At 41.5% G+C, this 12,411-nt stretch overlaps 1 pseudogene across 1 annotated transcript in view; it reads right to left on the reverse strand.

The window, feature by feature from the left end:
- Positions 1–1,372: 1,372 nt before the first annotated feature.
- LOC148865088 (putative inactive histone-lysine N-methyltransferase SUVR2) overlaps positions 1,373–12,411 on the reverse strand; it is a 59,343-nt pseudogene continuing 48,304 nt past the window's right edge. The window contains exon 8 of the transcript XR_016109587.1: positions 1,373–1,474. The product of XR_016109587.1 is annotated as a putative inactive histone-lysine N-methyltransferase SUVR2 (transcript). The remainder of the gene's footprint in view (positions 1,475–12,411) is intronic.

Below are 12,411 nucleotides of genomic sequence, written 5' to 3' on the forward strand. Positions count from 1 at the left end.
CGGTACCATAGGCGAAGCCACTGCATCGTGATCACCGCAAAATTAATGACCTGGATCTAGTTCCTGTGTCACAAAAAATGATACAACAGAGTTGTGCATTATAAATGGGACATCGATGGGAGGGATTAGAGTCCACAACTAGAATTATATTTATACCCATTTTAAATGAAGGAAAAAAAATTAAAACTAACAATTATGATCAGTTGTATGATTCACAGTGGAAATTTCATTTTATCTGTCTATGCCCAAGTGAAATTTATTTATGAACATCTGTCACCATCTTTGCTTATCCACCATAAGGGGTGTCAATGGACTGGGTTTGGATTGGACCCAATGCGAACTGAACCAAATTCAGATGGATTGGACAGTCCAATATATCTTTTGAGTTGGACCAATCCAGACTTAAGGGGTAATTGGTGAAACGGATTGATGTGGATTTAGTTTGATAGTCCAATGGACCTCATTCTATTCCAAAGAGCAGCGAGAAAAGGAGCTCGCCATTGATCCTAGCATCGAAGGCTTGAGCGGTTCAGCCCTTGATCCTACCCAGTTATGCATCCATTTAAGAGTATCCCGCCATGCCTCCATTCTTATCGTCCCCAGTGGCCCTCTCCAGTTCACTTGTGTGTAGGACGAGATATTCCCAACACAGAAGGCGACCTGATAATTGATGGTGATTCCAAAGTAATCCTAACTAAGCTGGTTGAGAAAAAAAGGAAAAGAGAGCCCATGGAATTTCAGAAATGAGATAAAAAAGTTTAGAAGGCTATCAAAAGATATGCAATTAATAATTCTTTGGACTCCAAGTCTCCAAGGTCGGCTAAAAGACCCTAGAGAATTATAACTTACAAGTAACGACCTATTCTGAAAGCAAATTACTTGCACTTCCTCCCATGGGATTTTGGTCAAATACACATTCCACCCCTCCATTAACATGCCATCAGTTTTAGTGATGGAAAGCACTTGACAGTTACAACTTTTTGAAAATCCATTTTACCTTTTCTTTTTGCATCTTCATACATTATACGGACAAAATACCCTCCTTTATACTTTCTTGAAAAGACATTTTTATGCTATTGTATCAAGGTAAGAATGAAAAGTTGAAAACAGGTTCAAGAAAAAATCAAACAAAGAAACTGTATTTGATGTTTATAAACGAGGGTATTTTACTGTCGAGGACATTTTAGTAAGTCTCTATTTCTATCGTAATTATGCCTCTCCTCTCAACAAACCCCCTGTAGCTTGGTGGTCAAAGGGGTCCAAGTTATTAGGTAAACCTGAAGGGTTGTGCAAGTATTTGACTGAAACCCATAGAGAGGTATTAGTGATTTACCCATTTTGCAAAGACTACTAATAAAAGGATAAGATAATACTAACTGTTAGGACGCTTTATGTCTCGGCAGAATTTGCTTCCACAGCAACAACAGAATGCCTTTACAGGATGGTCATCATCAGCAAAGTCAATCCCATAGTCCTGAAGCAGATGCACACAGCCTGACTTAGTTCCAAAACAGTAAGTAAATGCACATAATTCCAAAATTTCTACTTCTACGGGACCAAAAATAGTTCAAAGCAACCAATAAAGGTTGTGGTTATGAATATCCACATTCAAAAAATGACAACCTGGATATGTATAAATATTTGTCGTCCAATAATATCACAAGGCTGCAATTGGTATTCATTTCTCCAAATTTGAATTTGAAAGGTGATCCAAATTTGATCCTTTGGTTGGATGAATTATGGATGCATCCCAATCCGATCCATTACCATTGGTCAATAATATTTAAATATAAATATACATGCTTATAGCTAGTTGAACTTGATGTGTATTTATTACATAAATTGGCGTAAATATTGTCTGTGCACCAAAGATTCACAGGTTCAAGTCTCATGTCTTTAAGCCAATTTATTCATGATGTACAATCTCAAAGTCATTATCAGCTAGCTATTTTGTTAGTAATACATAATATATTGATAATTTTTAGAGTACTTATGATCCAAGTCCGGTCTATATCCAACAGTTAAAAGTTAATATAGATCAGAAATATTAACAAATCAAATTTGGATTTTAGCATACCCAATTTCATCCAATCTCGTTTCGAAATGCCAAGTTCAACTACTTTTGTCTGACTCTCAAACTTCCCCTTTCTAGTTTCTACTTATAACCCTTATATATTTACCATTATAATCCTTATATATTTACCATTAAAAGCTTGATTTGTCCAATCAATTCTGGGTACCTTGCCAAATGCATATAAATTCTAAAAATATATTAATAACAATATATTTAAGGTTAATATAGTCAAAATAAATGTATAAATACATAGGAAATGTATATTATAATGGTATTTGTGAATAAATATATTACAATTAATGCAGTAGGATGCATAGAAATCATACAATTTTAGTGATAATGTATCAATCCAGAGTCCTAGAACATATTATGTAAATTTTCACAAATTAATACATGCACAAAGATAATATTTATTTTCTATTGAAGTTCATGTCACAAAACACATGCAACTACTATATGTAAGTATTATTAATAACTATTTTTTTATTTTTCTATTTTAGTTTTTAACATTAACCCAAAGTTATTTCCCAAATGTTTGGTAAACAATATTTATATTTTTGTGAACAATAAAAATGTTATGATAAAGCATAATGAAAATAACAATTAATAATTCATAAAAATATATAACCTTAACGTAAAATATCTCAAATATACTAAAATTTCCAAGATACATATCATATGCAAATTCATATTTTTAATTACTAAAATTATTACTTCATTATTAATATATTTTTTTTTTATGATTTTATGAAATAAAAAGCATTTTGGATATAAAAATAGATTAATGGATTTGGAAAATTCAATTTATATTATATTTTCAAGTATTTTGTAAACAATATTTTTTTTGTAAAATAATAAATATATTTTTATTTGATGCAAATTAAAATATTAATTAACAATTTACACAAATTTTAAGACATTATCATGTTTAAATTTATAAATTTTAAGTGCTAAAATAATTATTCTATTATTAACAATTTTATTTGTATAAATTTCATGAGATTAGAAACCACTTTTTGTTATAAATGTCGATTTGATAAATTATTTACTCCATTAGTTTACAAAATATTAATTTTGCATAATAATTTTTAATCTTTACTTGAATTGTTGAACATAAATATATGTTATTTATTCAAACTACATGTGGGCATTAAAATTTGAAGAGGTTTATTTTATTTCACTTATTAACATAAAATAAATAATGGTTGTCTTAGTGGCTTATGAATGTGTTCTAGTCTTATGTGTTGGTTGATTTGGGTTCAAGTCATACCAGCCGCAACTTTTTAAATTAGGCGCGTGAAAGTGTGAAAAAGGAAACACATGTGTAGCCGTGTATTGGTCTGTATCATTCCAATACGGATGATTCAGGGGATATGAGCGTATTCGTAGCATTTCCCATATACCCCATGACCAATACCGATACAGAGGTGTCGGTCCTAGTTAGGCCCAATCTCATTGGACCAAATGTAGGCCCGACCCAATATGCCTAACGTGGGGTCGTAAGACCTATCAGTTGAACCGAGGGCCAAATTTGTTAAAGAGGTCCATGTTAATATGTTAGAATCGGGTAAGTTATATAAAACTTTAAAAAACCCACATGCTCGAATCTCTAAGAGCTCCTATAGACTGGAAGGACGGTATATCATCATCCTCCTTAAGCTCCTTTGCTGGTTGCCGCAAATCTGGAGCAGCTTCTCTCCCCAACAGCTTGCTTCAACGGATGCCGACCAAGATTCTAAAAACAATCTCGCATGATAGGCTAAATCCTGGATGTGTGAAAAGAAGGGATCTAGATCTCGTGGAAGTTGGTGATTGGTCTGATGAAGAGGATAGTGAAGACTCAGCACAAAACTTCTGTTCATAGAAGAGAAAATGACTGGCGTTTGTGAAGTCAAGGAAGACCACAACATTGAAACAACGGCTTTAGGGGTTGTGCTTACTACACCCCCATTATCAAGGGAGCTAATCCAAAAGAGTAGTGTTGTATGGGGATTGGTCCAGAAAGGCAGAACTTGCATGCGTCTTGTAAAGGGATATCAATCCAACCAAACCACTCCCGCAGAAAAGTCGGGATAAGGGGAAAATCATGGTCTCAGACTAAAAGTCTCAACTCCTAGCCTTCTCTAATGTTTCTTCGTCGTCTCAAAGACCGGTATGACTGTTCATTTGTTTCTTGGTACTAACAAGTGTGTTGATCCTCTTGCAGATACCCTAGTGTCTCAGCTAGAAGGGGGGGCGTTGACAGATCTAAAGGCGTTGTTACAGTTGTTATTGAGGAAGGAAAAGAAAAAGCTGAATCTGTTTTTAGGAAGGGACTAGAGGAGGAGGTCGAAAGGATCTAGAGTCTAATCCAGATTGTCTTTGAGGAGCTTAGGCAAAGGGAAGAATTTTTTTGGAAGAGTTTAATGAGAAGATGGTGTTGTCCAAAAAAGTAGAGGACGAAGTAGAAAATGAACGTAAAGGGATAGTTAAGGAGGCTGTTTTTGAAAAGGAGAGAGAAGCTTTGCAGAAGTATCATAGGAAAAATGAGCAAAAGAAAATTAAAAAAAAAAAAAAAAAAAACTACAGCAGAAAGGTTGATATCTAACATTGAGGGGGACATAGAGTTTAGTGGAAGGAGAGACTGGAGAAAGAGCTCTCGGTGAGGAAAGGAGGAGAGGGGTACTAGAAGGGTCTTGATAAGAAAGGTAATGATGGGAACAGTAAAGCTGGAATGTGCGAGAACTAGGGAGTGTGAGAAAGAGAAGAGTGTAAATGGAATGTGCGAGGTCCAATAAATTTTGGAGATCCAGGGGTGTAAGTTGGTCTTCGGTTCCAGCCTAAGGAGCTTCAGGGGGGGATTGTGACAATCTAGAAAGACGAGGCAGTGAAACCAGTGGAGGAACTGACAGGGAGATTCTCTATTTCTATCAAATTTAGGAATGTGGAGAACAACTTTCTTTAGGTATTAACTAATGTGTATGCACTAAACTCCTACAAAGAGAGAAATGAAATGTGGGAGGAGTTGTTTGCAATTAAAGGTCTATGGGATGGTACTTGGTGTCTAGGAGGGGATTTTAACTCATAAGATTTTCAAATGAAACTAGTAGTTCCCAACAATCAATAACAGCAAGCAAGAGGAAGTTTAATGACTTCATAGATGAATGCAAGTTGAAGGAAATCCCACTGTTGTAGAACAGATTCACTTGGTCCATCTCCAGGAAAACCCTTTGTGCTCAAAGCTGGACAGGTTCCTTTTCAACTTAGCCGGGTAGAATAACTGGGGTAATTTGATTTCTAGAACCTTGCCTAGGATCGCCTCTCACCATTGTCCAATTAAAATGGGGGTAGAACCCTTCATCAATGGTCCTAGACCTTTCAGATTTGAAAACATGTGGTTAATACACTCAAAATTTAAGGCCAAAGTAAAGGAGTGGTGGAATGAGGAATTAAGGGGGTAAAATGGAAAGGAGTGAGATTCCATAAGAAGCTAGAGAGGCTAAGATTTAAATTGAAGGAGTAGAATAGAGATCACTTTGGAAGGATGGAAGAACAAAACCTGAATTTATCAAATTGAAGTGTTGGATGAGAAGGAATCCCAAGGGTTTTGAATGAATAAGACAAAGAACAGAGAAGGCAGCTGAAAAAGGACTTGGAAGAGAAATTACCAACCAAGAGGAAATAGTTAGAGCTTTTGTTAATCACTTAAAATCTCTTTATGGAAGCCCTTTGAATGAGAAGTTACCTTTAGAAGAATTGGAGTGGCCAAGGCTGGAAGAAGGAAAGAAAGAAGGAAACCACCATGGCGTTCAAGAGCATGGCGAAGTGGATGAAGGAAGCAAGGATCGAGGCCAACTACTTTCTGCTCGAGGAAGCTAGAGGCAGAGGAAAGGAGTTATTAAAGATAAGAGAAGGAAGAAGAACAACTGTGTTCCTGGACATTGAAGCAGTGAGCTGGCTAAAAGGCTTCGTTGATGGAGTAATACACAGTAAAATTTCAAGGCCGGAAGAACACCCTAACGGCGGAAGAAAGGTCTTATCTTATAGAACAGAAAAGAAATCTAAAAGGTTGGTTCTAGACGCTAAAAGAATAGTTTGGTCGAGGATAAAAGGCAAGTATTATGCCTCCCAGAGGAACATAACAGCTCGGGTTGGAAAAATGCAGCAGAACTGCTACAGGTGTATGAGCAGAATGCTTGAAAAAAAGAAACCTGATCAAAACGTAGAAGACCATTCACAGAATACCCAGGAGGCAAACGAGAAGATCCAGCCAGAGGCAATCCCACGCCCTATTGACTCACTGATTGATGGAGTCTGGCACAAAATCTGGGTTGCAACGGAAGTGGAAGCTCTACTCTGGAGCTGTGGGAAGAAGGTAGAAGACGATGCTAACCTGGTTTGGTGGATCCCATGTGGTAGAAGGCAAAGGGAAGGTAATGATGGCATGGCAATAACCGGTCACACAGAAGAAGAGGAAGAGTCTTCGAGGAAAAGAGGAAGCGAGGTTTTATGAGAAAAAGAAAATTTTCAAATAGGGGACTCGAAAGTAAAAAAGAACAATGCGTTTTTCAAGAAAGGAGAGAAACAGTCTCAGCTGCTAAAAGAAAATTAAACGGTAGGGAGCAAATCCTATGCAAAGGTTGTATCAGAAGTAACATCTGGCCCGAGGTCAAAGTTTGATTTGAAGAACATCTAGCCAGGCTACCGAGCACATGACACTTTAAATGGCCGCATGACTGGTAACCTGGTATGGAGATCAGAAAGCGAGACGACACTCTGCTTAAACCAAACCGTTGGCTCAGCTCTCCACATGACAGATCAGGTTTGTGGTCCATCGTCTTCGTCTCTTCCAGTCCCAAGGAAAACCTCGCTATCCAGGTCTGTGGAGAAGAAACGCCAAAGGGGAGAATGCAATGTTTTAAAAGCGCAACGTGCAAAAGAGGCGCAAGGGCCATTTTGTGCCAGATGCGCAAGGCGAGGCATGCGCCTTATTGAGGCAAGGCATACAATTTAAAAAAGAGAAAAGCAAAAAAATATAAAAATATAAAAAAGTATAAAACATAATATTAATAAAAATATAAACTTAAGTTTTAAAATAAATGTTTTAAAAAACCTATTGTCTAAAATTAAAATACATAAATATAATATGTAAAGCATATTCAAATGAAAATTTAAAAACAAAATCAAACATATAAAACATTTTCAGGTATATAAAACCCACAATCACTTTTCTTTCTTGATGAAGGGTGATTTGGCCCGACCTAGTAAAAAGGGGACACGTGGACACAACCTGACCAAGATATGACAACTCAGCCTGACAAGTTCAGTTCGCAACAATGGAACTAGCATATTCAGTCACCTCGGCACAAAGGCCACGACTTAAGGATCACCTCGGACACCTCGGCGTCGAGTCACCTCGGTATTCAAGCTAGTTTGGAACTAAAAGGCTGAAGTACCAGTTCGGAACCAACAACTCGAATTGACACGTAACCGACTCCCGTGTGACCAACTCTAGAGGTCTCTCCAACTCCCGAATCCCTCGAGATCACGATAAGTTAACATACCGCGACTTTTCCGAGATCACGATAAGCACTTATCCTCACTCCGCCGGAATCGGAGGAGGAACGAGATAAGCCTTACCTGTATGTTGTTCCTTCGGAAACGGAGCGAACTCCATCTCCACATCCCTGATATCCCGGAACTCTTTCGTGTGCCCCACAAATACTCAACTACATAAAGGCTCCAACCTCGATGGCATGAGGTACGCATGATTTCTCTACTCTCTAGCTCTCTAGCTCTCTAGATTCTCAAAGCTATTTCAGCTCGCAATAGCTTACTAAATTAAGCATCGAAGCAACCTCGCCGGGCTAACCACCTCGGGTTCTCTGGTCTTATTTTGCAGATTTACCTAGCTCGTCGTTCGACTGGAAGCCAGATCATCTTCTAGCAGAGAGCAGTCAGATCGCGCAACATCAATTGGCACCGTCTATGGGAAACACTACAAAAAAGCCTTCTCCATAATCAATAGCTCATCTGAAATCAATGGCATCTTCCAGTCACGCCGGATAAAGCACTAAAATGAACGTCTCTAGGAAGCAACCTCAGTTTCCATCAGTGTGCATTGGTCAATTCACCATACCGCTCACTGCGGCTGGGATCCCAACACTAACCGTGCCACAAAGCGACACAGGTAAACACCCCGCTCCCTCCAGTCGTGGGCACAACCTTCGCTGAACCATCTGTGGTTCCCCCTGGAGTCGGGCAGCCCCAGTTCGATGACCTGGTACACTGCATGCGGAACATTCTCTAGGAAGCCAGATCATCTTCTAGCAGAGAGCAGTCAGATCGCGCAACATCAATTGGCACCGTCTATGGGAAACACTACAAAAAAGCCTTCTCCATAATCAATAGCTCATCTGAAATCAATGGCATCTTCCAGTCACGCCGGATAAAGCACTAAAATGAACGTCTCTAGGAAGCAACCTCAGTTTCCATCAGTGTGCATTGGTCAATTCACCATACCGCTCACTGCGGCTGGGATCCCAACACTAACCGTGCCACAAAGCGACACAGGTAAACACCCCGCTCCCTCCAGTCGTGGGCACAACCTTCGCTGAACCATCTGTGGTTCCCCCTGGAGTCGGGCAGCCCCAGTTCGATGACCTGGTACACTGCATGCGGAACATTCTCTAGGAAGCCAGATCATCTTCTAGCAGAGAGCAGTCAGATCGCGCAACATCAATTGGCACCGTCTATGGGAAACACTACAAAAAAGCCTTCTCCATAATCAATAGCTCATCTGAAATCAATGGCATCTTCCAGTCACGCCGGATAAAGCACTAAAATGAACGTCTCTAGGAAGCAACCTCAGTTTCCATCAGTGTGCATTGGTCAATTCACCATACCGCTCACTGCGGCTGGGATCCCAACACTAACCGTGCCACAAAGCGACACAGGTAAACATCCCGCTCCCTCCAGTCGTGGGCACAACCTTCGCTGAACCATCTGTGGTTCCCCCCGGAGTCGGGCAGCCCCAGTTCGATGACCTGGTACACTGCATGCGGAACATTCTCTAGGAAGCCAGATCATCTTCTAGCAGAGAGCAGTCAGATTGCGCAACATCAATTGGCACCGTCTATGGGAAACACTACAAAAAAGCCTTCTCCATAATCAATAGCTCATCTGAAATCAATGGCATCTTCCAGTCACGTCGGATAAAGCTCTAAAATGAACGTCTCTAGGAAGCAACCTCAGTTTCCATCAGTGTGCATTGGTCAATTCACCATACCGCTCACTGCGGCTGGGATCCCAACACTAACCGTGCCACAAAGCGACACAGGTAAACACCCCGCTCCCTCCAGTCGTGGGCACAACCTTCGCTGAACCATCTGTGGTTCCCCCCGGAGTCGGGCAGCCCCAGTTCGATGACCTGGTACACTGCATGCGGAACATTCTGGTCCAAATGCAGTAGGTCCAATAGTTCCAACAATGCCAGCAACATGTGTTTTACCAATACTACCAACAACAATTCCCTCCACTGCCGCAAAGCCAGCAATCGGTTCCACCCCGGCACCCAACAACTCAGCAGAACCGACCTCATGTGCAGAACACTCAATCTCCCCACCGAGGCGAGGAGACTTCCTAGGTCCCACTTCCTCTTGGGAGCCAAGTCTCACCTCGGGGAAGGAGAGAAGGACAGATCACTCCAACCGCTTCACAAGGCAATATCGGAAACAGGTCCGAAGACACACAACCCAATAGAGCTACTCTTCCTTAGTGTTCGCATCAAGAAGGTGGATCGCTCGCAAGAAACCGGTATGGGGTGATGGCCGTGAACTCAAGGCAAGGCCCTTCTATCCGCAACAGTCAACATCAAAACCCAAGGAACCAAGATCTACCTCACAGCAGAGCAATACTTGACCATACAGAGGTTAGCAGCACCAATGTCGAGCCGATGAAAAAGCAACAACGAAGGCATCGCAAGGCACGCCGAATTTCAGCTCAGAACAGCCAACTCACGAGACCAAACCAGCAAGAACAGGTTAAAGGTAAAGAAGAGGCGAGCTCGGTAGCTGCAAAGATCGCCCCTCTACTCTTCGGGCATCCCCTCTGTCTCCCGAGCTCTTGGCGACCCCGATGCCCAAGGACTTCAAGATGCCTCCCCTCGACAAGTACAATGGATCTTTTGATCCTAACAATCACATGGACTCCTTCCAGTCCCAGATGCATCTAGCTGGAGCTGATGAGTCCTACATGTGTGTAGCTTTCTCAACCACATTCAAAGGAGTAGCTCGCACATGGTATCGGAACCTCGTGCCAAGAACAATCAAGAGTTGGGCATAGTTTGTGGAGTTGTTCACCTCGCACTTCATCACCAGCAAGAAGTGTTTGAGGTCCCAAGAGAGTCTCCTTAATGTAGTACAGAGAGAAGGGGGGTCCATTAGAAGCTACATCAAGTGCTTCAACGACACATGTCTGTAGATCCCCGACCTAGATCCGACGGTGAGACTCACGACAGCAAAGAAGGGCATAACTCACAGGGAATTCAAATGGCATGTGGTAGCCAACAAGCCAAAAGATATCACAGAATTCCTCAAGCTCGCCGACCAGTTCATCGGAACCGAGGAAGAGATGAATCAGAGGACCGATAATCCAGTAGAGAAGAGAAAAAGAGAAGGTAACAGCACAGGTAATGACGGGAATAAGAGAAGAAAGAGTAAGTCCCCGACCAGGGGAGGAAACATGTCTAAGAGCCGATCTCCATCGCGATCTCACAAGTCAGGTCAGCGCTCTAGAACCCCACCTATAGAAAGGACGAACTACACACCCCTCAACGCTAAGTGAGGAGAAATCATGATGGCTATCAAAGACTCCTCCTTTGTCAAGTGGCCTCCATGGACACAGTACAGAGAATTGTAGGAACCTCCATGACGAGATCGAAGAGCTCATCCGTCGCGAGTATCTGAAAAATTTTATACAATGAGAAGAAAGGAACCAAGCAGATCGGCAAACGGACCAACAGGGGGACTAGAGAAGAAATGCTCCTGAGTCCAATAACAGACAGAACGAACAGCCACCACGGCAACTGCCCGAGTAGAGACCGATCCACGGAGTAATCAATATGATTACTAGCGTGTCCATCATTGCGGGCTACACTTCGGTAGCAAGTCGAACTTCAGTTCGCAATTAGAAAGCGAGGAGCAGAATCTGCCAAAGATCAACCGCCTAGTGGATGCAACCTCAGGGCATGAGGTGCTGAGCTTTCTGGATGCATACTCGGGTTACAACCAGATCAGGATGCACCTCGCCGATTAATAAAAGATGACCTTTATAACCAAGCTCGGACTGTACTGCTATAAGGTTATGCCCTTTGGACTAAAAAATGCCGGGGCAGCCTTTCAAAGACTTGTAAACAGAATTTTTGAGCCGTTAATCGGCATTAAAGTTGAATGTTATGTAGATGATATGGTCATTAAGACCCAATTTTCAAAATTTTTATTAAATGATTTGCAAAATGTTTTCAAAATTTTACGAAAGTACAACATGAAGTTAAATCCCAACAAATGTGTCTTCGGGATCACCTCAGGTAAATTCTTGGGCTACATAGTCAACCGACGTGACATCAAAGCCAATTCGGAAAAGATAAAGGCCATCTTAAATATGAGACCACCTCGCAAACTAAAAGAGGTTTAGAGGTTGAATGGCCACATAGCCACTTTGAGCCGTTTTATGTCCAAGTAGGCAGATCGTTGTTTGCCTTTCTTTAAGGCCATAAAGAAGAGTAAAGACTTAGAGTGGACCGCGGAGTGTCGGCTCACCTTCGACGAGCTGAAAAGATACTTAGCTAGTACCCCAGTTTTGACCCGACCCGAGGAAGGGGATATTTTAAAGTTGTACCTCTCCGTGAGTGACGAGGTGGTCAGCTCGGTACTAATAAAAGAGGTAGATCGGGTCCAACTGCCCATCTACTATGTTAGCAAGGTTTTGTAGAATGCTGAAACAAGGTATCCGGAGATCAAGAAGCTGGCGTACGTGCTAGTCATAGCAGCTCAAAAGCTTTGTCCGTACTTCCAAGCCCACACCATCGTCGTCCTCACCAACAAGCCTCTGAGACAGATCCTGCTCAAGCCCGAGGTGCTTGGTAGATTGACAAAATGGGCCATCGAACTAAGCGAGTACGATATCTGGTACAAACCTCGGACGACAATTAAAGCCCAAGCCTAGGTCGATTTCATGGTAGAATGTACGTTTAGCACCACAATCCCCAAGCTGGACGAGCTCGAGCACACAGAGGAGACTTCAACCAATGCGGCACCAATCCCGATTAAAGCAGGTCCGCCCTGGGACGAGGAGCCCTA

This window comes from Nelumbo lutea, chromosome 3 (genome assembly GCF_056320005.1).
Source record: "Nelumbo lutea isolate HS-2025 chromosome 3, American lotus-T2T, whole genome shotgun sequence".
Classification (NCBI taxonomy): domain Eukaryota; kingdom Viridiplantae; phylum Streptophyta; class Magnoliopsida; order Proteales; family Nelumbonaceae; genus Nelumbo; species Nelumbo lutea.